The sequence below is a fragment of the Diabrotica undecimpunctata genome, chromosome 7 (assembly GCF_040954645.1).
Source record: "Diabrotica undecimpunctata isolate CICGRU chromosome 7, icDiaUnde3, whole genome shotgun sequence".
Classification (NCBI taxonomy): domain Eukaryota; kingdom Metazoa; phylum Arthropoda; class Insecta; order Coleoptera; family Chrysomelidae; genus Diabrotica; species Diabrotica undecimpunctata.
This window is the reverse complement of record NC_092809.1, coordinates 31,059,683-31,084,077: the sequence shown is the minus strand read 5'-3', so window position 1 is coordinate 31,084,077 and position 24,395 is coordinate 31,059,683. Positions and strand designations below refer to the sequence as shown.

The 24,395-nt window shown below is 34.1% G+C and overlaps 1 long non-coding RNA gene across 1 annotated transcript; it reads right to left on the bottom strand.

Moving 5' to 3' along the window:
• Positions 1-8,208: 8,208 nt before the first annotated feature.
• Positions 8,209-23,578, bottom strand: LOC140446227 (uncharacterized). Its single transcript, XR_011951471.1, has 2 exons — positions 23,428-23,578; positions 8,209-8,448 (listed from the first exon to the last, which is right to left on the bottom strand). It is a non-coding gene; the product is annotated as an uncharacterized lncRNA (long non-coding RNA).
• Positions 23,579-24,395: the final 817 nt, after the last annotated feature.

The following is a 24,395-nucleotide window of genomic DNA, read 5'->3' as shown; positions in this document are numbered from 1 at the left end:
AAAAATACGACAAATTCAAGGAATCAATACAAATACTAAAATATCTAGTCTAATTTTAAACGATAATGTAATTAGTGACAATCAAGAAATTGGTGAGACCCTAGCCAGTCACTTCGACAAAAAATTTAAAAGCAAAATAAATTGTTCTCAAATCGAGCCAGTAGTCGATGCTTCCTTTCCAAGTTCTTCAGCAACTGTCAAAGATATCGATTACTTAAATTCCCAATTCTCTTACATAGAACTTACTTCGGTTATTAAAACTCTTAAGAACACTGCTTCCGGCCCCGACGATATTCCTTACATTTTTATAAAAAAAACTATCTAGTTTAGGTCATCTTAAACTTCTTGAAATGTTTAACTTAATCTGGTCATCTAACAAGTTTCCTAATCAGTGGCAAACCTCAATTGTAATACCCATTAAAAAGCCTAATATCACGATCATCACCCAGCGCTTATCGACCAATATCTCTAACATGTACCATGTGCAAAATCTTTAAAAAAATGATCAATAAACGTCTTACGTGGTTTTTTAACAAATATAATATAATTCCAAAAGACCAGTCAGGGTTTCGACATAATCGCTCTACTCAAGACAATCTAATACTTCTCCAAAGTCATATTTCCGATGCCTTCAACAGGAGACAAGAAGTCATTGCAGCAGTGTTTGATATTGAAGGTGCATTTGATACAATTAGCAGGCAATCTATACTGAAGAAACTTTCTCATTATAACATTAAGGGTAACATATTTAATTTTATACAAAATTTCTTAACTTCACGAACATTTAGAGTCTCTGTCAATGGCATTTTTTCATCACTACACCATCAAACTGATGGCGTACCACAAGGTTCAATATTAAGCCCCACTCTGTTTAACCTAGCAATAAGCGACTTGTGCTCTGATATAATATCCCCTATTAGGCATGTCCTATACGCAGATGACCTGATAATTTACTGCCACGGACGATCTATCTCTACAACTTCCAAGCTTATTCAATCCGCAGTAGATACACTAGTTAAAAAAAACAAGCTCCATATTCCTGTCTTTATCATATACAACATCAAAAATAATAAAATTTAGTAGACTATCACCCTTCCAATCCCCTAATATTATGATTGAGAGATCGAATCTTCCAGTAGTCAAGGAATGCAAAATTCTCAGTGTAACGTTTGATTCACGACTCACCTGGAAACAACATATTCTAGAAATAAAAATTAAAGCAAACAAGAGGCTTAACATTATCAAAACTCTTTTAAACTATCATTGGGGCGCAGATGAGAACTCCCTGCTTAAGATATATAGGTCTATCATTCGTTCCAAACTGGATTATGGTTGTTACATATATATATCTCTGCCTCTAAAACACACCTTAACCTTTTAAATTCGATACATCACACAGCCTTACGAATTTGTTTAGGAGCCTTTCGATCTAGTCCCGTAGAAAGTCTATATTGCGAAGCCAATGAGCCCCCACTTTAAATTAGACGTGAACAATTATTACTTTCCTATGCTGCCTCCGTTTCATCCAATACCTCCAATCCAGTTTATCTTCTTCTTACTTCATCAACTAACAACCAGCATTACTATTCTAAATCACCATCAATAAAACCCATTCCACTAATTTTAACACAATTACTTAATAACATCTCTCTATCACAAACAATCCCACGACCCCTACCTCCATATCCTCCTTGGTCTATAATCACCCCTCAGTTTAACACATCTCTTACAAGATTCGATAAACTTACAACACCCAGGGAACTCATTAAAAAGTCTTTTAAAGAAATTATATTTACAAATAAATACGACATAGTACTTTACACTGATGCCTCAAAGAATGATACAGGAGTAGGCTGTTCTGTTACCACGTCAGATAACCTTATCACATCATCTTGTATCCCCTCGTTTTGTAGCGTTTTCACTGGCGAACTATTTAGCATATTTCAGGCTTTCAAATCCATTTCTTCACCTGATAAACAAGTTGCAATATGCACAGACTCACTAGCCTCAATACAATCTATCCAAAATATATTCACTGATCATTCTATTGTCCAAAAGATCCTTGATTGTTACCAACTAATCGCTTTCCAAAAAATAACAGTTACATTAATCTGGCTACCATCCCATATTGGTATCACAGGCAACGAACTTGCAGACAGCCATGCAAAACTTGCCTCAACATCATCGGTAAATATACAAATTAGTAAAGATTTAAAATCTCACATTAAGAAACGAGCAAGAACCCGATGGCAACAACACTGGGACACCAATAACTCAGCATTACATCATATCCAACAGTTAGTCGATAGCCCCCTTGATTTGATCTCTGCCAGTATGTCCAGACGAGATGCTATTGTAACACGAAGACTTCGAATAGGACATACAAGATTAACACACGGATACCTGATGTCATCCAGCAACCGACCCACTTGTGAGACCTGTCAATCACATCTAACAGTTAACCATATTCTCACCGAATGTCATCAATATTCAGCAAAAAGACTATTTTATTGTCTTAAAAGTGATTTAAAAGACATACTCAATAACTTGGATCAAATAACCTCAAGTCTAAAATTCCTCAGAGACGTTCAGTTATATTATAAAATATAATTTTGATTGTATTCTAATAATATGTACCTACTCTATAACATATTCTTGTAATTTATTGTAACAGTTTTACATTTGTAACCGTTTTCGTGTAAGTGGCCTTTGTTGCCGAGCACGTTAATTTTCAATAAAAAAAAAAAAAAAATTAAAACGTTCCAAAGAAACAGGCATATTCTGGTGATGGTAGACGTTTTTTCAAAATATGTAAAGTTATATAGTTGTCGTACGACGAAGAAAAAAGAAATTATTAAAAAAATAGACAAACTCATAGCAAATTTAGGAAAGTCTAAGAAGATTTTATTGGACAATGCAACATATTTCGGGAACAACCGTTTCAAAGGACAGCTCAGGAAAAGAGAAATAAAAATAAATTTTGTCAGCATCCGACACCCTCAGAGCAATGCTTCAGAGCAATTTATACAAAAAATTACGAAATTTATTCGCATTGCTACCGATGGACAACATAAGATTTGGGACAGAAAATTAGCTGAGATAGAAAACTATCTAAATACGATCCCTAGCACAGTCACAAAAGAAACACCTAAAGTACCTTATGCAAGGAAAATTGCCGGTGAGGCCGTGGAAAACAAAGATCCTCGAGAATATCAGCAGGTCTTGGAATTGCTACAGAAAAGAATGAAAACGAGCAACGAAAAATACCTCCAAAGACAAGATCGCAACAGGAAACGAATACCCGTTACCTTTCAGGTTGGCAAAAAGGTATTGGTAAGGGCGTTGAGAGTGTCAAACCTCACCAACAACATTTGTGCAAAGTTAATGCCAGTTTTTGAAGATCCATACATGGTAAAGAATGAAAACCATGTGAGCAGCTATGTTTTAAGGCACATGGATTCTGAAAATATCAGAGGGTTTTTTAATATTTATAATGTGTATAAATACCACGGATAGATAGAATGAAAAAGGTTTTTTTTTGTTTGTAAGAACAAAAATTCAATTAGATAAAAGTAGTTAAGCAACCACAACAGTTTTGAAGTTATGTGTTGACGCGAAAAATTTGTTGCGTATGCGGAAAATTTTATCTTGTGTGGTGTGAGGGGTAGGGAGTTGTGGTTTGTACTTGGTCGACAATTTTTAAAATTATATCAAAATATGATTTATTTTTATCGTCCAATAAATTCAACCTTTTAAAATATGAATAGAATAATTTGTCTTGTAAAAAACCCAGTAAATAAAATGCGTAATGGTTTTTGTTGAAAATTCCAAAAGGCAGAGAGATTATGGGTAAATTCTTTAATTCCAGACGATTAAGTAGTGATTGCACAAGACCAAGACGACCTCAGCTACATGATGAAGAAACTACAAGAAGAATATACCAAAGCTGGCCTAGATATTAACCTCGCGAAAACAGAGTACCTATCTACAAGTTAAGAAGACGTAGAAGATCTACAGATTTATGACAACGTAACAATCAAAGGAAAGGATAAATTCAAATACCTGGGGTTTATAATCACGAAAAAGGCAATAACAGAGGAAGAAATTACACAAAGATTAGGACAAACAAGAACAGCAATCCGATAACTTAACTCAGTATGGTGGGATAGACACATAAATATGAAGACAAAAACGCAGATTTATTAAACATTATTGCGAAGTATTATGACATATGGGGCTGAAAATTGGATCATAAACAAGAAAAACAGCATTAAGATAGTAGCAACAGAGATGGAATGCCTGCGAAGATGCTGCAGAGTAACAGGAATGGATAGGAGAAGTAATGACGAAATAAAGCAAAGAACTTCAATAGAAACAGACATACTAACATATATAGAACAAAAAATCGGTTGCCTGTAAAGTCGGTTTTACGGGCGAAGATTTTACGTGACAACGTCTTTTTCTCGGTAGAATATTTATTGATATGAATATTATTAAATTGCACAATAATAGGAACAAGGAATTGAATGAAAATAAGAATTGCACAAATTTTAACTATAGAAATATATTTTGTTTACCAAAACATTGTACATGTAAACTTAAACTTAACTAATTTCTATTTGAGTGATTTTGTTGAGGATAGGACGATGACAGGAGAAATATGAAATGAAAGGAAGTGTTTCTGCTGTAATGTGTCTTGAACGCCAAGAACGCTCGAGAAAGACAGAGACACAAGCACGCACCGATTCAACGCGCCTAATTCTCTAGTGCTGCGCGCGCAGCGGACCGATCATGTTTGAGTGGGAGAGAGACGCAAGGCATTCGCCGGTCCGGCGGGCCTCTCTCTCGTTCGGTGACTCATCGTAACAGACGTGAGCGGGCGTTATACTTTTTCATGAATGACACCGAGCCACAACCTAATTTAAGACGTTGTCACGTCAAAAGACTAAATTGGTATGGACATGTAAGAAGAACTAGCGACAGCAGATGGATAAAGAGAATAACCGAATGGAGCCCCATAGAAAGGAGGAGAAGAGGACGTCCCCGAAAATCCTGGAGGAATGAAGTAGACGACGCCATGAGTACGAGAGGACTAAACGATGGAAAATGGAACAACAAAGAGAGATGGAAACGGTTGAGCGAAGGAAGGCAGTGAATACTGTAGAATCCCTAAATATATATATTCTTTGATTGCTTGAGTAGAAATCTTTGTATATAAAAATTTAACCTTCAAGACAATAGATTATAAGAAAGTGTTTAGCATATACATGAAAATGGAGATTTTTTTATGTGAATTGCAAATTCCTAATGATATAATTTGTGACGTTCAAAAAGTTGTCTACTAAATAAGTTGAAATGTGATTGGTTGAAAATACTGGCGTGGTGTAAATGATGCTAGATAATGATTGGTCAAAAGTGAAAGAGTGGGACCTGAGAGACGCCAAGGGAGTTTTGCTGGCATGATAGCGACATTGTGTTCTGAAGAGTGAAACGAGTGGTTTAAAAGTTGGAAAGCCATAGCCTGCAGTAACAAGAAAAAAAAGTTTACTTGTGAATGATAATATTAATTGTGCATATTGTTTAAAAGTATCTGTCGAACGTGCCGCAAAAAGTGCATAATAGTTCAAAGAGAAGTTATAGCCTGAAAAATTATAAACCGATATAGCATAGATGTGAAACACTAATTGAGAAAGTAAAAGTCCTTTCAATTAGTAAGAAAGTGTGTCCTATGGTATGGGATTATCCAGGAGGCGTTGGAGATACTGTAGGGGCGTTAGTGTGGATGTAAGAGACTTTCAAACAGCTCAGGCGAACGGGGTTTTTGCACAGCATCCAAGGATACAGCAGCAAACCGGCAGCAGATAATCAAGAAGCCATTAAAAAGAGTGCGTGAATTAAAAAAGATCAATCTGATTCAAAATAGAACAAGGATTTTCAACCACATTCATAACGGTAACACAATCAATCTAAATTTTGTCATCTTGTTTAGTCTGTTCGTTTTCATAACAAATATACAATTCATTTCTGAGATCTTCTTCTTTTATGAACGAATCAAAATTAATTTTAATATTTGGTGTATAAATAGTAAATAATTTTAGATTTAATCATATGTAGTAGAGCCTAGGGTATATGTTTATGTTTTAATTAAAATGTATATTTGATTTGGTAATTTAATACATGGTACGATAAATTATTATCATAAACTTATTGAATTTCATTTATCTTCCTGTTTGTGTTCATTTTCCTCTCAAATGACACATCTTAGATATTACTTGGAACCTACGTAGAATAATTAGAGATAAAACATTCTTTAGTCCTGAGATCATTAATAATTAATTAAAGCAATTGTTATTTGTCTTTTAAGTCTTAAGCCTTAAGCAAAATTAAAGTTTGTACAAAAAACAACAAAAAAGGGTACAGTTTACAATTCATCAAATATATATATATATATATATATATATATATATATATATATATATATATATTAATGTGATATCAAGAATTTTAATTTTAAAACTTTACAAAAAATATATATAAAACATTACTAAAATTTTTGATTTATGATTTATATCACACCTTTCAATTTTGTTATCTCAGGTTTTACTCGTCCTTCAATATCTATACTTTACAGCTGATGGGTTAGGTCCAAAGAATAACGGAATAAAACAACATGATATGATATGAAAATAATGTAATAAAATAAACTGATTAAAATACCTCCAAAAATTATTAGCATACAATGTTTATCAAACAAAATTCGTTCTACGTACGCGAACCTTCAATAATGCATGGATAATATAATACAATTACAATCTAAAATCCAGCTTATTATTCTACATAAACAAATCAAATAATATTCAGTGTCCTTCCTAATGCAATTTTGATATATCGATTGTACCAAGAAAAATTTGTATGAATTATCCAATTTTCTCCACAGCTACGTGTCCCCTCTCAGGACAAATTTGATCTCCTTCGACTATCGACAACTTATTCACACGTTACTAATATGATATAATATTATTTGACCCAAAATTCTTAAATTGAATATATTATGAATGTTTCTCCCGTTGAAACGCTTCCTCTGCCTTGAGTTGTCCAATTCCTCGTTCTATGCAAAATTAACTATCAGTTCTCAGCAGCCTCCTATGTAATTTGCAATATTAAACAAGATATTGCAATTTAGTGTCTTCAATGCTCTCCTTCGAATGCACGTACCTTTCCAATGATGCCAGCCTCTTTTCCTCTCGCCAAACTTAATCTCTCGTTCCGAAATAAACAGCGATACGTAAAATACAAGTAGGAAAAGTTTAGTTACAAATTTGTACCAGATCAACTACCGTCGGACACACTTACTTCACCAACTCACAACTTATTCTTTATCACTTACTACACCTGGAGATCACCTCGAAAACCAACCATTCACTTTAAGAAACTGGAACTAACTAACTCTCTCATCTCATCTATCCATCCATCCAACCTCTCATTTTACACACTTATATAACCACTTTCCAAATTCTCGGCCAATCAGAAATTTGCATACCACTCCCACATAAAATCAGAAATACCTACAAACTTTCCTAATTCATATTATTTCTACAAAGATACTTAATTTCTACTGGGTATTTACATATTCCGAAAAATCATTTACTTAATAACTATTTTTATTGTCCTGTTCATGGCGCAAACCCGGATTACGGAACACTTTATGGCTTATGGGGAAAAACCATCGTTAACTTTTATTGATTGTACCCGCACTATTCACTTGTTGTATTTATACAAAAGATTATTTATGACTAAGATTACCTTTGGTTAATTCCAGGCATCTCGGAGTATTTTTATTTTCTATAATCTCTGAAATATTGATTTCATCGTACATTTAATATTCTTACTCTTCAATTTTGAATACCACAACAATATATATATATATATATATATATATATATATATATATATATATATATATATATATATATATGTATATATATATATATGTATATATATATATATACAGTATAATAGTATATAGTAGAGTATATTACGGGTTAGACGAAAGAAATAATATTTATTTGTAACCAGTAACGCCTGATAGTTAATTATTATTGGATATAAGGGAATAGCAATTAAGTAATTTAGAGACTGAATCTTTTTACACGTGCTTCTAAATATTTAATGAACTTACTCAAGAAGGTTATTGAAGGAATAAAAAAATATAATTTAATAATCTTTATTAATTTCCATATTCCGGTATAAATGAAACATATTATATTTACATTATTTATTCTATGACAGATCAAAGGATCTCCGTGCCTTGTTGGTCTCAATTACAAGAAAACCTTCTCCTTGTCCTTGTGCCTGACCACCAACGGTTCCCTTTATACCTCCAATTTTGATTCTAGTAGGATCGACTTGAATTGCTCCTTCACCTTTAACTTGTCCAGTAATATCTCTCTATAAATGGGAAAAGATGGATTTAGAAAAATAATAAAAATATTTATTAACGGTTAAAAGATTATTTTATAATTTAAAATCTTAAAAACTCTTTGATCATATTTAATGTTTTATTGTTTATCAAATGTTTTGATAAAATTTATTATATTGTGCATTCTAATATACTTATTATAGTTGAGCCGCTGAAAAGATGGAATGATCATGTGAATGGCACGCACTCTTAAATATTGCTCTTCCTATGTTATCACTTTTCCCACGTTTACACCGCTCAACAAAAACGAACTAACAATGTTGCTATAATATATTTATACCGTTTTTTAGAGGTTATTGATTTACATTAATTTTAAACATTTTCACAAAATTCACCAGCCGGCAAAAGTGAAACACAAATCATGATACATAAAAAATTTAAGTTATAGTATCATAACACAAATAATGACGGTGTAAACAGTTTCCCATAATGTCTAGTTTCGAGCGCCTGTCGATGCTTGCATTCAGCGATCATGCGACCTTGGATTCCATGTTTTCAGCGGCCAGGGTATAGTTATAAAAATTTGGATATAATACCACAATTGTTCCTTTGACTCAGTTTTCAAGTTTCTGGTATTTTTTTTGGCTTAAATGGTAATTTTAATTTGTTAATTTTTGTAAGTAGTACAGACTATTTATATTAGATGTGTATTAAGACTTAAACCGTGGATCAGCAGAAACACGTGGAAAGTGATTGAACAAAGAAAGCAACTTAAAGTTGGCCCCTGTGATCAACAGACATATCTCTCTCCAGAGATATTCAACGAAGATGCCGAAAAGACAAACAAGAATACATCTCTGAAATCTGTCAAGAAATAGAAAATCACGGATATCGAAATGAAACCAAAGACCTCTTCCGGAAAGTGAAAATTCTTGCGAGAGAATTTAAACCCAAGAACTATGCAATAGAGGACAAACATGGTATTATCATAAGTGATATCGAAAAGAGTGTTGGAACCATGGAAAAACTATTGTTCAGAGCTCTACAGGGAAGAACACGTAAATCTAGGCCACACTTCAGCCCTCGAAACCATCGCATACAACCCTGAACCTGAAATTCTGCTGTCTGAGATTAAAGAAGCTGTAACTCACCTCAAGAAGAATAAATCCCCTGGCCGCGATGATATCACGGGAGAGCTCCTTCAGAACATGGGAGACAAAGGATGTTACATAATGTGGAAACTTTGTAATAAAATTTGGAGATGCGGAAATTGGCCCAGAGAATGGCGCACATCTTTGTGCATACCTATCCATAAAAAAGGATCAACTACAAAGTGTAGTAATTATCGTACCATCTCACTGATTTCCCACCCAAGCAAAATATTACTAAGAATCATTAAACGCCGTTTGCAACAATACTTAGACAAACAAATTCCCCAAGAACAAGCAGGCTTTGTCAAAGGGAAGGGTACGAGAGAGTAAATCCTTAATATGCGGCAGCTCATAGAAAAGGCCCGCGAATTTAAAATTCCAATAATAATCTGTTTTCTAGACTACCAAAAGGCATTTGATTGTGTGAAGTGGGAAGTTCTCTGGACAGTTCTTCATGAGATGGGAGTTCCAGATCATTTGGCAATATTAATTAAAAACTTATACGAAGATAACTCAGTTAAAATAAGGATTGAAAACCAGCAATCTGATACCTTCAAAACCAGCAGAGCTGTACTACAAGGGTGCATACTATCTCCAGACCTGTTCAATTTATATGGAGAATACATAATAAGGAACGCACCCGATGGATGGAGAGGCGGCATCTCCATTGCAGGAAAAAAGATCTCAAACTTAAGATTCCCAGACGATACAACACTGATAGCAACATCTGAAGAGGAGATGTCGAGACTGATAAAGAGAGTAGAAACCGAAAGCAACAAGTGTGGGCTCAAGATTAATAATCAGAAAACAAAAATCATGATTTTGGACCACGCGAATATCCTCCAAACAACAGGCGCCCTAAATCAATTCGAGAAAGTAGACGAGTTCACGTATCTAGGATCTTCCTTAAGCAATGCAGCCTCCTCCCATACGGAAATTCGCAGAAGAATAGGGATGGCCAAGAACGCGATGAGTCGACTGTCAAAAATATGCAAGGACCGCTCTTTATCCAAAAAACTCAAAATGAGACTGGTACGGACACTCATTTTTTCAATCTTCAGTTACGGTGCCGAAACATGGACAATAAAATCAGAGGATAGAAAAAGGATTGACGCATTCGAAATGTGGTGCTGGAGACGAATCCTACGCGTCTCGTGGACGGAGCACAGATCCAATCAGTCGATTCTCGAAGAGCTAAACATTCAGACCAGACTCTCCTCTCAGTGTCTTGCAAATGTTTTAAAGTTTTTTGGCCACATTGCGAGAAGAGACAATGACAACTTAGAAAGACTAATTGTGTGCGGAAACGTAGAAGGACGTAGAGGCAGAGGACGCTCACCTATCCGATGGTCAGATCAAGTACAGAAAGCCACTGGAGAGACGTTTTCCGAGTCCATGAGAGCAGCCCAAAATCGCAAGAGATGGAGAGAATTGACAGCCCGCATTGTAGGAAATCACGATCCTCAGCAATGAGGAAACGACAAGAGAGAGAGAGATTAAGACTTGAAGAGGAACAAATAGAGGAAAAAAGATGAAGGAGACATTTACGAATTTAAAGTGATAATTTTCGCGATATATTGAAAATATCGAAAAACTTAATATCAAATCGATTAATAAGAAAACAAAAAAAATACAGAACAACATAAAAATAACATTTAAATGAAAATATTTCTTATCCCAAATCTTATTAGCATCCAGTCACCGGTTAAAATCAAAAATGTACAAAGATAAAAAAGAAATAACAAAACACATTAGACTACTCAGAGAATGAACAATCCAACTTGAATACGTTAATTAAACTTTCTTAAGAGGTAAATAGTTTCCATACTCATACAAAAATTGACGAAAATTGACTAATTTAAATCTTTAAATAACTTTAAACTAAAGTATTCGTTTCATTTCTAATTCCTTTATAGTGGTTTTATGCCTGTTGGTTTGTTTTGTTCTGTATTGTAAAAAGGCTTGCTTCTTTTCTTCGAATTTTGTCTTCACTTCCTCTTTAAACCATGAGGTTTTCTTTCTTGATAGGGTGTTATCATTGATTTGTTACTTTCCTTTTTCGTCGTGATTCTGTTACTGCATTAATTATGTTATTTTTCGGTTTTCTTAGCTTTCCTCGATGTTATCGTTTTTTAATATTCCCAGAGATCTTCTCTGATATTCTTTTCCTGTATAAATATTCCGTGGATTCCGTATAGAGTCCTTTGTCTTTAATTTTTGTTTGTGTTGGTGCCGCTTTCTTAGGTCTAAGGTACGTCATGATGACTCTTATTTTACATAATACTAGGCTACGGTCGCTACCTATATTTTTATCTGATATTCCATGTAATAATTCTCATCTAGTTTTTGGATATTTTTTGCTTGGTCTTATTTATTGCTGTGTCATTTTTATAGTATCAAACTTGTTCCGAGAATTTATATTGTTTGTTTGAGCAATATATATTTTAACGATTGGTAAGTTGCTTACCTTGCCAATCACCCTCCACATTTTATCCAGGCTTAGGGCCAGCCGTGTTACCGCCGAGTTACTCAATGCACCCGCTATTACCCCAAAAAGTCTATTGCCTAAGGGATATGTATCTATTGTTCAACCTGATTACAAATGAAATAATAAAAAAGTAAGAACTGAAAATAGATACCAAATGGAAAGAAAACAACTTAAAATAATTTGCTATATAGATAACGCAATACTACTATTTAAAAGTGAAGATGATTTAAAACATATGTTGCATCAATCTTTTATAACTGTTAGAAGAACAGGAAGGAACTGGAAGGTCAGAGATAATAGAACAAGTAATGGAGTTTAAATATCTAGGCATCACATTTTCTAGCTACCGAGAGCTCGAAACAGAAGTAAAAGATCAAGTGAATAGAGCAAGCGGACCCGGAGGTTGCCTGAATAAAACAATATCTTCTTCTTCTTATTGCGCCTCCTCTTTTTTAATGTTAATGATCCAAGTGGCAATTGTAGCTTTGGAAACTGCTGCACGAAAGATTTCTGTTCATAAGCGGTCAAACCATCTTCTCAAGTCGTTCATGAAACAACATGGAGAAATAAAACATCAGGAAAGAAATAAAAGGCAGAATTTACAAAACAGTCATCAGACCAATAATGACACACGAGGCAAAAACATGATCTGACACAGAGAGGACAAAAATAATGTTAGAAACAGCAGAGATGCAAACACTGAAAAAAGTGATGGTAAAACACTATGAGATAGAACTAGAAGTACAGATATACGACTCAGATGCAAGGTGAAGAACATCAAGGATTGGGTAAGAAATAAAAAAGTAGAATGGACTTGTAAAAGTCTTTTTGGGTGACATTTTTATATTATGTTGTTTTTTAAAAAGAACCAATTAAAATTTTAATAGGAAAATACATTATATTTGACGATTTTAGGGGTAAAAACAAAACGTCAAATTAAATCCAATTTTCAAATCAAGTGTGATTTATTTTCATTACATCCAGTAGAATATGTAAGTGGTTTTCGACAGTGTTCATAGACAATAAACAAAATAACTCTCGAGAATTTGAATCTTGCTGAAGTTCTTGTCTTGTTTTTTTTTTTGTCTTGTTTTCTATAATTTTCAGTTACTTTCCTTATTAAAGACCTTTTTTTTATTAACAATTCCTTGCTGTTGATATATTTACCTCAAAAGTAGAAAAGTCAGCAATTTTCTTGTAGGCAGTATACGAGATTTTTTATCCTGGCTAATACTTGTTTCACCAGCCTCATGTCAAGAATTTTCTCTTTGCAAAGGAAAAGTATGGGAATTTCTTCCTTCATTTCGTATTTTCTGCACCAAAATTCACCCGATCCATATTGTAGACGTGCAGTAGACAACAAATAGATAGTAAAGATGGTAAGAGACGGTTTTCCAAAAGAAAGACGATCAGTAGGAGGATCACAAAAACGATGAAATAACAACGGACAACTTACTGGAGGCACATTGAAAAGCAGACAGAGCCATGTCAACATAGACAGAAGAAGAAAAACAAATAACTAAAGATTTGAAATGTGCTTACTATACTTGTAAATGTATAAAATACATAGACATATTAACTTACCAACTTATGTGTTAACAATACGTACTGTGGTCTATAAATGGCATTGCTCAGCGTTATGATAATCGCAAAAACAAACAAGGTAAATCGGAACATGTTAAAGTATAGTATAGCAATAACGATGTAATAATTAATTTAAAAAAAAAGATGATTTTATAATTTGTTAATATGTAAGTAGGTAGAGCTTTAATAACACGAGGTGTATTGTTTTATTCAAACTAATTAAAATAAACAAAAATTACCAATTTGTTTATTGTTACATATCTTGTAGGGAGATAATTGATTGATATCTTCAAGAAGTTAAACCGGTTTCGCGGCCAGTGTTTTGAAATAGTACATTATTTTATGGGCGATTGTGTGAAGTTATTAATTTTTGACGTTCTTCTTTAGCATTGCCAAATGCGACGCGCTTGCTGATAATGTATTCACTTCGATTATAACAATCACCGCAATGGATTTGATAATGCAATTTTTTTCATAACCTTTTATCACTACCTTGTTTCATTCTAATACATCTAAAAAATTATCTGTCGGTAAATATTTCTAAAAGAATCCATGCGAACGATCTATACTTCGTTCATTAGATTTGATCACTAACATAAAGACGAATTACTAGAGATGGAAAGAAAGAAAGAAAGATAAAATACTAGGTGAAAGTAACGAATGAATAAATGCAAAGGTAATTGACAGAAGCGATGGTGAAAACTGACTGAATTCTGCATCTCATCATCAATTTCAAGATGTAGGTCGGCCGTGAAAACGGAATGTAAGCTAAAATATTTACGAGAAATGGTTGATTCGACTTTCATCTGAAGTAATAGGGTACAGTAGAGGCTGAAATGTACGTGCATTTTTAAACAGAGTATAAAGATACTACAAAGCATATTCTGTTTGTATGCTAATACTGGATAGGATAAAGACAAGTGTGTGAGAGTAGCTTAGGTGAGTGGATCACTTATGGTTAATACTAAAGGCGAAGTAACACTAAAGTAGAGTAAAGCATTATTAAGAGCTATTGAGAAAATGGAGTAGACATAGTAAAGCATTATCACATGAGTCGTAGACCAGGCCTTCTCCAACGGACAATTTTTAATAATAGATTGACATTTCTTAGTATCATTCGGTATGGTTTGTATGGTGTATTGGTATATAGTACTTCCTATACCCACGTACAAAAGCGATAAAATCTCAACTATACCGGGAAGCATTTAACACATTAAACGATACGTGAGTTGTACTTAACTCACACCCGGTTTAACTTCACACATAACGGTACAAACAAGTTTAAAGGGGCACCGATGGGTTCACCGCTATCTCCCGTGATAGCAAATCTTTTTATGCAAGACATAGAGGAACGGGCAATAAGAACAGCAGAATATAAACCCAAACTATGGCTTAGATATGTGCACGACACTTTCATCATATGGACACATGGAGTAGACAAACTTACTGCATTTCTAGAATACATTAACAGTATCCATCCCAAGATCAAGTTTACGATGGAATTAGAAAGTAATCAACAACTACCTTTCCTAGACGTCTTAATAATAAAGAAAGAAAACGGCAACATTGGATATACAGTGTATCGAAAACCAACTCACACTGACAGATACCTACATGCAGATTCACACCACTATCCTGCACAATTGAATTCAGTCATAAAAACTCTGACTATAAGATCTGAACGACTAACAGACGAAGAATACAAGAAAGAAGAAATGCAGAAAGTTACAAAAGCGTTAAAAAACAACGGCTTTTCCACACACAGAATCGAAAAGGCACGAAGACCACAAAAAACAACAAAAGAAATAAAAGAAGACGAAAAACCGATTGCCAAAACCACTCTACCGTATATTAAAGGCACAACAGAGAAGATAAGCAGGGTCCTGAGAAAACACAAAATAGAGACTGTCTTCAACACCGACAGAAAAATCGCATACCAAACATATTACCATCTGCCAAGACAAAGATTCCCAACAGCTATGGAAGAAAAAAAAAAGAAGAAAAAGAAAAATTAACGCTAATAATCGGGGACTTCAATACCAAAATAGGGGAACAACTATATAAAGAAGAATACAAAGTAAGACACCATGGATACGGCAAAAGAAATGATAGAGGACACACATTGATGAATTACTTGGAGGAGAAGCAAATATATGCAATGAATACATTCTTTAAGAAAAAACCCCAAAGAAAATGGACATGAATTAGTCCCAATGGTGAAACTAAATCAAAATTAATTATATTCTTTCAAAGACGTAACAGCCCTAAATCGCTTCTCAACTACTGGTAGCGACCACAGACTAGTTCGAGCCAAGCTGATCATTGATAGTAGATTTGAAACAAGAAAGAAAATGGAAAATAATCAAAAATTAGACATGAAAAAACTTAAACAAGAAAAACAGACGTACAAAGAGAGCATAAAGGAAATATTACCGACCAAGGAAGATATAGAACACAAACATATCAATGAAATAAACATGATATTTACTGAAACTCTAATGAAAGTTTCATATCCCAGGAAACAAAGATTTTTATAAACACAAGAAGAACATTACTAGACCAAGGGGAGAGAAATAAAATGGAATACAAAGAAATAATCAAAACTATTAGAAAAAATATCAAGGAGTGTAAACGGAGAGTACAGGAAAAAAAGATAGACAAAACAATTGAAAAAAATAGAAACATAAAGTGCTTAAATCAGAACCTTGTAAACACACAAATTAACAGCATAAAGAACAAAGAAGGAGTGGAGTTTTATCTCAATAAAACAGAACAAAAACCAACCCAAGAAATCCGTAACTAGTTACAACTGAAAATAAAGAACGTTAACTCTAACCTACAACCAGAAATCGGTAAAAATTAAATAAAAAAGGCACTCAAAGAAATGAAGAATTACAAATCTCCTGGGGAAGAAGGAATAACTGTGGAAATGCTAAAAAATGGGGGGGGGCAAACTATGGTGGAAGTACTTTATGTACTTATGAATAAAATATTGAACACAAAACAAATACCCACCGCATTGAACGAGGAAATAACACTATTACTATTTAAGAAAGGCGATAGAAAATATCTGAAAAACTATAGGCCCATAACGCTACTGAATATAATGTACACACCGTTAACTAAACTACTAACAAACAGATTAACAACTTAGATCAGTCAAGAGAGCAAGCCAGTTTTAGAAAAGGATTCAATGCAAGCGACCATCTGCTTACGATAAAAATATCAATTGAAAAGGCCAACGAATATCAAACCTGAATGTACATGGCATTTGTAGACTTTGAAAAAGCATTCGATTAGGTGGGACATTGAATATAAGATAGGGCGAGGAGTCAGACAGGGTGACACTATATCACCCAAACTGTTCAGTCAAACTTTGGCAGATGTTATGAAGAACTTACAATGGGAAAAACGGGGTATTAACATAAATGGCCAGTACTTGAATCACTTGAGATATGCAGACAATATTGTATTAATAACAGATAAAAGGGAAGAATTACAAAATATGATGGATGAATTAAATAGCGAATCAACAAAAATAGGTATACAAATGAATTATAATAAAACGAAAATTATGACCAACAAACCAGAAGACTAATTAATAATTATAATTGCACAAACAACTATAGAACAAGTAAAATAATATGTATATTTGGGACAACTAGTTAAATTAAATAAAGAAAAAGAATATAAGTAATTTTGTTTTAGTTTCACCATTGGGACTAATCCATGTCCATTTTTTTGGGGTTTTTTCTTAAAGAATGTATTCATTGCATATATTTGCTTCTCCTCCAAGTAATTCATCAATGTGTGTCCTCTATCATTTCTTTTGCCGTATCCATGGTGTCCTACTTTGTATTCTTCTTTATATAGTTGTTCCCCTATTTTGGTATTGAAGTCCCCGATTATTAGCGTTAATTTTGATTTCTTTTCTTCCATAGCTGTTGTTATTCGTAGAAATGTTCAATATCTTCATCGCTGTAGGTTTGAGCGTACACCTGTATGATTTTGAAGGAATTTTTAAAAAATCGACTTTTGAAGCTATAATTAAGCAGCGTATTATCAAAAATAACTTCATAGGCTTTTATTTAAAAGGATTTTTTATGTTTTTCAGTAAATTTGTGTCACTTTTCTATATAATTTGCCAAGCTTTACCTTCAGTTTTAAAATCAAATGGCAATTTTGCATTGTTTTAACCTAACCTTTTACAAAAATATCCATGATCAGGAAAACGCAGGTGGTGGATTGGCCCTAAGTATTCTCCGTGGACAATAAATATTTCACAGTTTAATGTTTTTCTTGATATTCTTACTAATTTACATATTTAATTAACTTAAAACTAAAGTATTCGTTTTATTTCTAATTACCTTATAGTGGATTTATGTCTGTTAGGTTGTTGTGTTCTGTATTATATAAAAGCTTTCTTGTTTTCTCAGCATTTTGTCTTCACTTCCTCTCTTAACCACGGGGTTTTCTTTTTTGGTATGTTAGTGTTTGTTACTTTCCTCTCTCCAAGTCATTCTGTTGCTAAGTTTAATATGTTATTTTTGAGTTTTCCCAGTTTTCCTGGATGCTATCGTTTTTTAATATTTCATTGTTAGCATCTTTTCTGATATTCTTTTTCTGTATTATAAGTATATACCAGATATTCCATGTAGTAATTCTCACCTAGATTTTAAATATTTTTCGCTTGTCCTTATTTCTTGCCGTAGTTATCTTCATATTATCAATTCTGTTCCGAAGCTGTACACTCTTTCTTTAAAGAATATATTTTTTTACGATCAGTAGGTTGCTACGGACCATAGACTACTGACAGCAAAAATGAGCATTAATTGGAAACATAACAAGACCCCTAAACAGAAGAACCGTTGAACACTATAAGAGAAAAACAATACAATATAGAACTACTCCAAGAACAATCAATAAGAGAACTATACCAACAACGTCTAGACCAAAAATTAATAGAATTTAGATACGGCAACATCGAATAAATATACGAGCATATAAAGGCGAGTATAAAGCAAGCAGCATTCAAAGCCCTTGGGGAAAAAGAACATATAACAAATAAACAGCACTATTATGAAATAAATGAAACAACAAAAAGAATAATTCAAGAAAAAAAGCAACTATACAGAAAATGGCTGACTACAAACAACGATGAAGTTTATAAAGAATATAGAGAAAAAGATAGAGAAGTAAAAAAATAAATAACACAGCAAAATAATGAAGAATGGGAAAGAATCTGCTTAAATATTGAAACATATATAGGAGGTACAAGAACTTCGGAGTCATGGAAAGTACTGAGAGGATTGAAACAAAACTCAAAAGAAAAAAATTAAATTGGGAAATATACAGGACAAAGAATGGAAGGACTACAAGGAACTATTAACAAAACAAAGACCACAATTCATTGGAAAAGAAAACAGGCGAAGACGAAGCAGATTCCCACAACAAGAAATAGAAATAGGAAACAGATAGGGAAATGAGAACGGCAATAAAAGCAATCAAAAATAAGAAAGCACCGGGACCTGGAGGCATCTCACCTGAGCTTATAAAATACGGATCAAAAAAATTACACCGGATGATACAATGGACATTTCAGAAAGCCATAAATGGAGAACAGCTCCCAAAGAAATGGACGGCGGCATATATGACATCTATATTTAAGAAAGGAGATAGAAAACGATGCGAAAACTACAGAGGAATAAGCGTTATATCATCAATAGGAAGATTATATGGGAAGATACTGCGAGAAACGATAGAGCAAGCGATAAAAGGCAAAATCGGAGAGGATCAGGCAGGCTTCACGGCAGGAAGATCATGCATAGATCACATATACACACTGGAACAACTGTTGGAAAAGAAAAAAGCAAAAAATAGAGATATACACTTGGCATTTGTGGACCTGAGAAAGGCGTATGACTCTGTACCAAGGTCAGAACTATGGGAGGCAATGTACAAATTAGAAATACAGACGGAACTTATAGAAGCTACAAAAGCTCTGTATAAAGAAAATAAAGTGTCCATTAAAATGGGAACAAGAATCATAGGAGAAATAGTACTAGAAACCAATTCGCTAAGAATTTTGCTTAGTTGAAAAGATATGTTGTGGAATGCAAGTTTTAGATTCCCCATGTCTCTCTTAACACCTTTATCAACGTCTGTTTTTGCCTTGCAATTCTTAGAAGGCACTGATTAAAGCGGAATTCTTGAATTTGGTTTTGAAAATTAGTCTACGATTTTATTATCAGATGTCGCTACATTGCGTCTATACGAAGCCATGTTATAGTTGCTTCCTAAGACAGAGAAGAATTATTTCACGTTCAGAGCGCTTGCGAAAGCCGTTCTGATGATGCCTATTGGGCTGAAATACGTATAAACGGATGCGCAAGCTCCCTATACGTGAAATAAAATCTTAACTGTCTTTTCCTTGTTATTTCGATATACTCTGTACGAGTACTAGAAACCAATTCGCTAAGAATTTTGCTTAGTTGAAAAGATATGTTGTGGAATGCAAGTTTTAGATTCCCCATGTCTCTCTTAACACCTTTATCAACGTCTGTTTTTGCCTTGCAATTCTTAGAAGGCACAGATTAAAGCGGAATTCTTGAATTTGGTTTCGAAAATTAGTCTACGATTTTATTATCAGATGTCGCTACATTGCGTCTATACGAAGCCATGTTATAGTTGCTTCCTAAGACAGAGAAGAATTATTTCACGTTCAGAGCGCTTGCGAAAGCCGTTCTGATGATGCCTATTGGGCTGAAATACGTATAAACGGATGCGCAAGCTCCCTATACGTGAAATAAAATCTTAACTGTCTTTTCCTTGTTAATCATAGGAGACTTCACCACAACAAAAGAGCTCCTGCAGGGCTGTTCTACATCTCCAACCCTATTCAAAATATACTTAGAGAAAGCCTTGACTACATGGAAAAGAAAATACGAAGGCATGGGAGTACCAGTACGGAACGAATACCTATATACATTAAGTTTTGCAGACGATCAAGTAGTGATTGCACAAGACCAAGACGACCTCGGCTACATGATGAAGAAACTACAAGAAGAATATACTAAGGCTGGCCTAGATATTAACCTCGCGAAAACAGAGTACCTATCTACAAGCGTTGCTACAAGTGAAGAAGATATAGAAGATCTACAGATTGATGACAACGTAACAATCAAAGGAAAGGATAAATTCAAATACCTGGGGTTTATAATCACGAAAAAGGCAACAACAGAGGAAGAAATTACACAAAGATTAGGACAAACAAGAACAGCAATCCGACAACTTAACTCAGTATGGTGGGATAGACACCTAAATATGAAGACAAAAACGCAGATTTATAAAACATTAGTGAATCCAGTATTATGACATATGGGGCTGAAAATTGGATTATAAACAAGAAAAACAGCAGTAAGATAGTAGCAACAGAGATGGAATGTCTGCGAAGATGCTGCAGAGTAACAAGAATGGATAGGAGAAGTAATGACGAAATAAAGCAAAGAACATCAATAGAAACAGACATACTAACATATATAGAACAAAAAAGACTAAAGTGGTATGGACATGTAAGAAGAACTAGCGACAGGAGATGGATAAAGAAAATAGCCGAATGGAGCCCCATAGGAAGGAGGAAAAGAGGACGACCCCGAAAATCCTGGAGGAACGAAGTAGACGACGCCATGAGTAAGAGAGGACTAAACGATGGAGAATGGAACAACAGAGAGTGATGGAAACGGTTGAGCGAGGGAAGGCAGTGAATACTGTAGAATCTCTAAATAGGTAGCAACCTATATATATATATATATATATATATATATATATATATATATATATATATATATATATATATATATATATATATAGGTTGCTACCTTGCTAGTAACCTTGCCAATCACTCTCCATATTTTATCCGGGCTTAGTACCAATTTTGGTAACCAGAGAGCTACTCAATCCACTCCCAATCACCCCAGGCAGTGTATTGCCTGGGAGATATGCATCTATTAATAATGAAATAAATCAAAAAAGTAAGAACTAACAAAGGATACCAAATAGGAGAAAAACAACTTATATTAATCTACTATGCATACGATGCAATACTACTTTCTCAAAGTAAAGATCATTTACAACGCATGTTGCATCAATTTAATATAACCGCGAGAAAATTTACTACGTTAATTTCCCCAAAAAAGACAAAATGCATGGTTATAGCAGCAGATTTACTTAGATGTTTATTGGAGCAAGGTCAGAAGTGATAAAGTTTAAATATTAGTTATCACATTTTCTAGCTACGGAAAGCTCAAAACAGAAATAAAAGATTAAGTGAATAAAGCAAACAAAGCTGTAGGTCATCAGACCAATAATGACATACGCGGCAGAAACACGACATAGCACAGAAAGGACAAAAAGAATGTTAGAAATAGCAGAAATAAAAACACTTGATGGAAAAGCATTATGGGACAGATCTAGAAGTATAAAAATACTATGGGACAGAGCCAGAAGTACAGCTATACGACGTAGGTGCAAGGTGGAGAACATCAAGGACTAGGTAAAAAAATAGAAAAGTAGAATGGAATGATCCGAAAATGCAGTTAGTTGTGTAAAAATTGGAACCAGAACCTCAAATGAATTTAAAGTCACTAAAGGCCTAAAGCAAGGATGCTGTTTGTCACCGACACTCTTTAAAATATACGTCCAAGAAGCATTGAGGAATTGGAGAAATAAATGTAGATTTATGGGCATCGAAGTAAGACAAGAAACTCTGTATACATTGTTGTTTGCGGATGATCAGGTGGTGGTTGCAACCGATAAGGAAGATATAAATTATATGAATCGAAAATTATTTGAGGAATATGCCAAATGGGGGCTAACTGTAAACATAAGCAAAACAGAATATTTAAAAATTGGAGGAAATACCACAGATCTGAGGCTTGAAAACGCAGTCATAAAAGGCTGCCACCAGTATAAATATCTAGGAAGCATCATATCAGCAGATGGCAGAGTTAAGATAGATGTACAAAACCGAATAACCCAAGGGAAAAAATGCATCCGAATATTGAATTCATTACTGTGGTCTAATAAAATAAAGATGCATACCAAACTTCGCGTATACAGAGCAATTGTAGAACCAATTACCACATATGGTGCCGAATGTTGGACGATGACAAAGAATGAACGAGATAAAGTAGACGTTGTGGAAATGGATTATCTTAGAAGGTCATGTCGAGTATCGAGAATGGAAAGAATCAGGAATGAGGAAATACGAAACCGTACAGGAATTAGAGATACTCTTTCAGATAGAATACAAGGAAGGCAATTACAATGGTATGGTCATGTGATGAGAATGGAGGAGGAGCGGTGGCCAAAGAAAGCCTTAATGTATGTTCCGCCAGAAAGAAGGAAAAGGGGAAGACCACCAAATTCCTGGAGAAGAGAAATTACAAAAACAATGCAATCTAGAGGCTTAGAAGAGGGAGATTGGAGAGATAGGAAAAGATGGAGGCTGAAATGCGGGAAGCGGCAATCGCCGTAGGACCCCCGTTATATGATAATGATGAGAATGGAATGATCACATAAGCCGAATGATAACAAAAAAATTAGTAAAGACGGTAAGAGACAATAAGAAGACGATCAGTAGGAAGACCCCGAAAACGATGGAACGACAACTTACTGGAGGCACATTAAAACACAGGGAGTCATGCCTACATAAAAAGAAGAAAAAATAACATTAAAAATTTTAAATGTGTTTATTATACTTATAAAATATGTAGACATTAACTTACCAACTTAGGTGTTAACCATATGTAATGTGGTATATAAATGGCATTGCTCAGAGTTATGATAATCGCAAAAACAAACAAGGTAAATCGGACCATGTTGAAGTATATGGAAATAACGAGGAAGTACTTAATTCTTAAAAAAAAACTTTTTTATATTTTGTTGACATCTAAGTAGGTAGTACTTTAATAATACGAGATGTATTGTTTTATTTAAACTAATTAAAATAAACAAAAATTATTAACTTCTTGATTACTACCTATCTTTTTAGGCTGATTGAAAGCTACAAAAAGTTGGAAGAGTTTCACGGCCAGTGTTTTGAAATTGTACAGTGTTTTGTCGATTTATGGGCTGTTGTGTAAAAATATTTATTTCTGATCTTTGCCTGCAGCATTGCCAAATCGAAGTACTTTTAGGTAACTGTTTTCACTTCGGTTACAACCACCGCAGCATCGAATTCTAAAATATACTTCTTCTCAGGACCTTTTATCGGTGCCTTATTTTTTTCAATTCGTCAAATAAACAGGTACAAAAAATTGTCTGTCGGTAAATATTTTTCGAAGAACTAATGAAATTGTCCGAATTCGGAATTTTCTATCTATGTGAACGATCTTCTTACGACGTATAGATAGATGGTGATCTTGGAAATTGGAAAATACTGCATAAATATTAGCAGACTTTATAGAAAGGCACTCTAAGCCTTCGAGCGACAGATTGTCGCTAGCAGTAGCAGTAAAATGTAGCGTGATAAATGAAAACAACAGCAGTGATACTGACTGGCTTCACGCGCTGTAGATTGTCGCTTCGTTTCGAGACCGAGATGCATCGTCAAGGTCGTGTCGCGTTCGAATAGGTCCAGACCTATTTTTTAGCAGTAATTTGCAGCGCGTTTGTGGCTCCACTAGCTCCACAAGTTTGTTGTTATAAATTACTTTAAAGTTTTTTCATACAATTTTGTGTCTTAATTCATAAC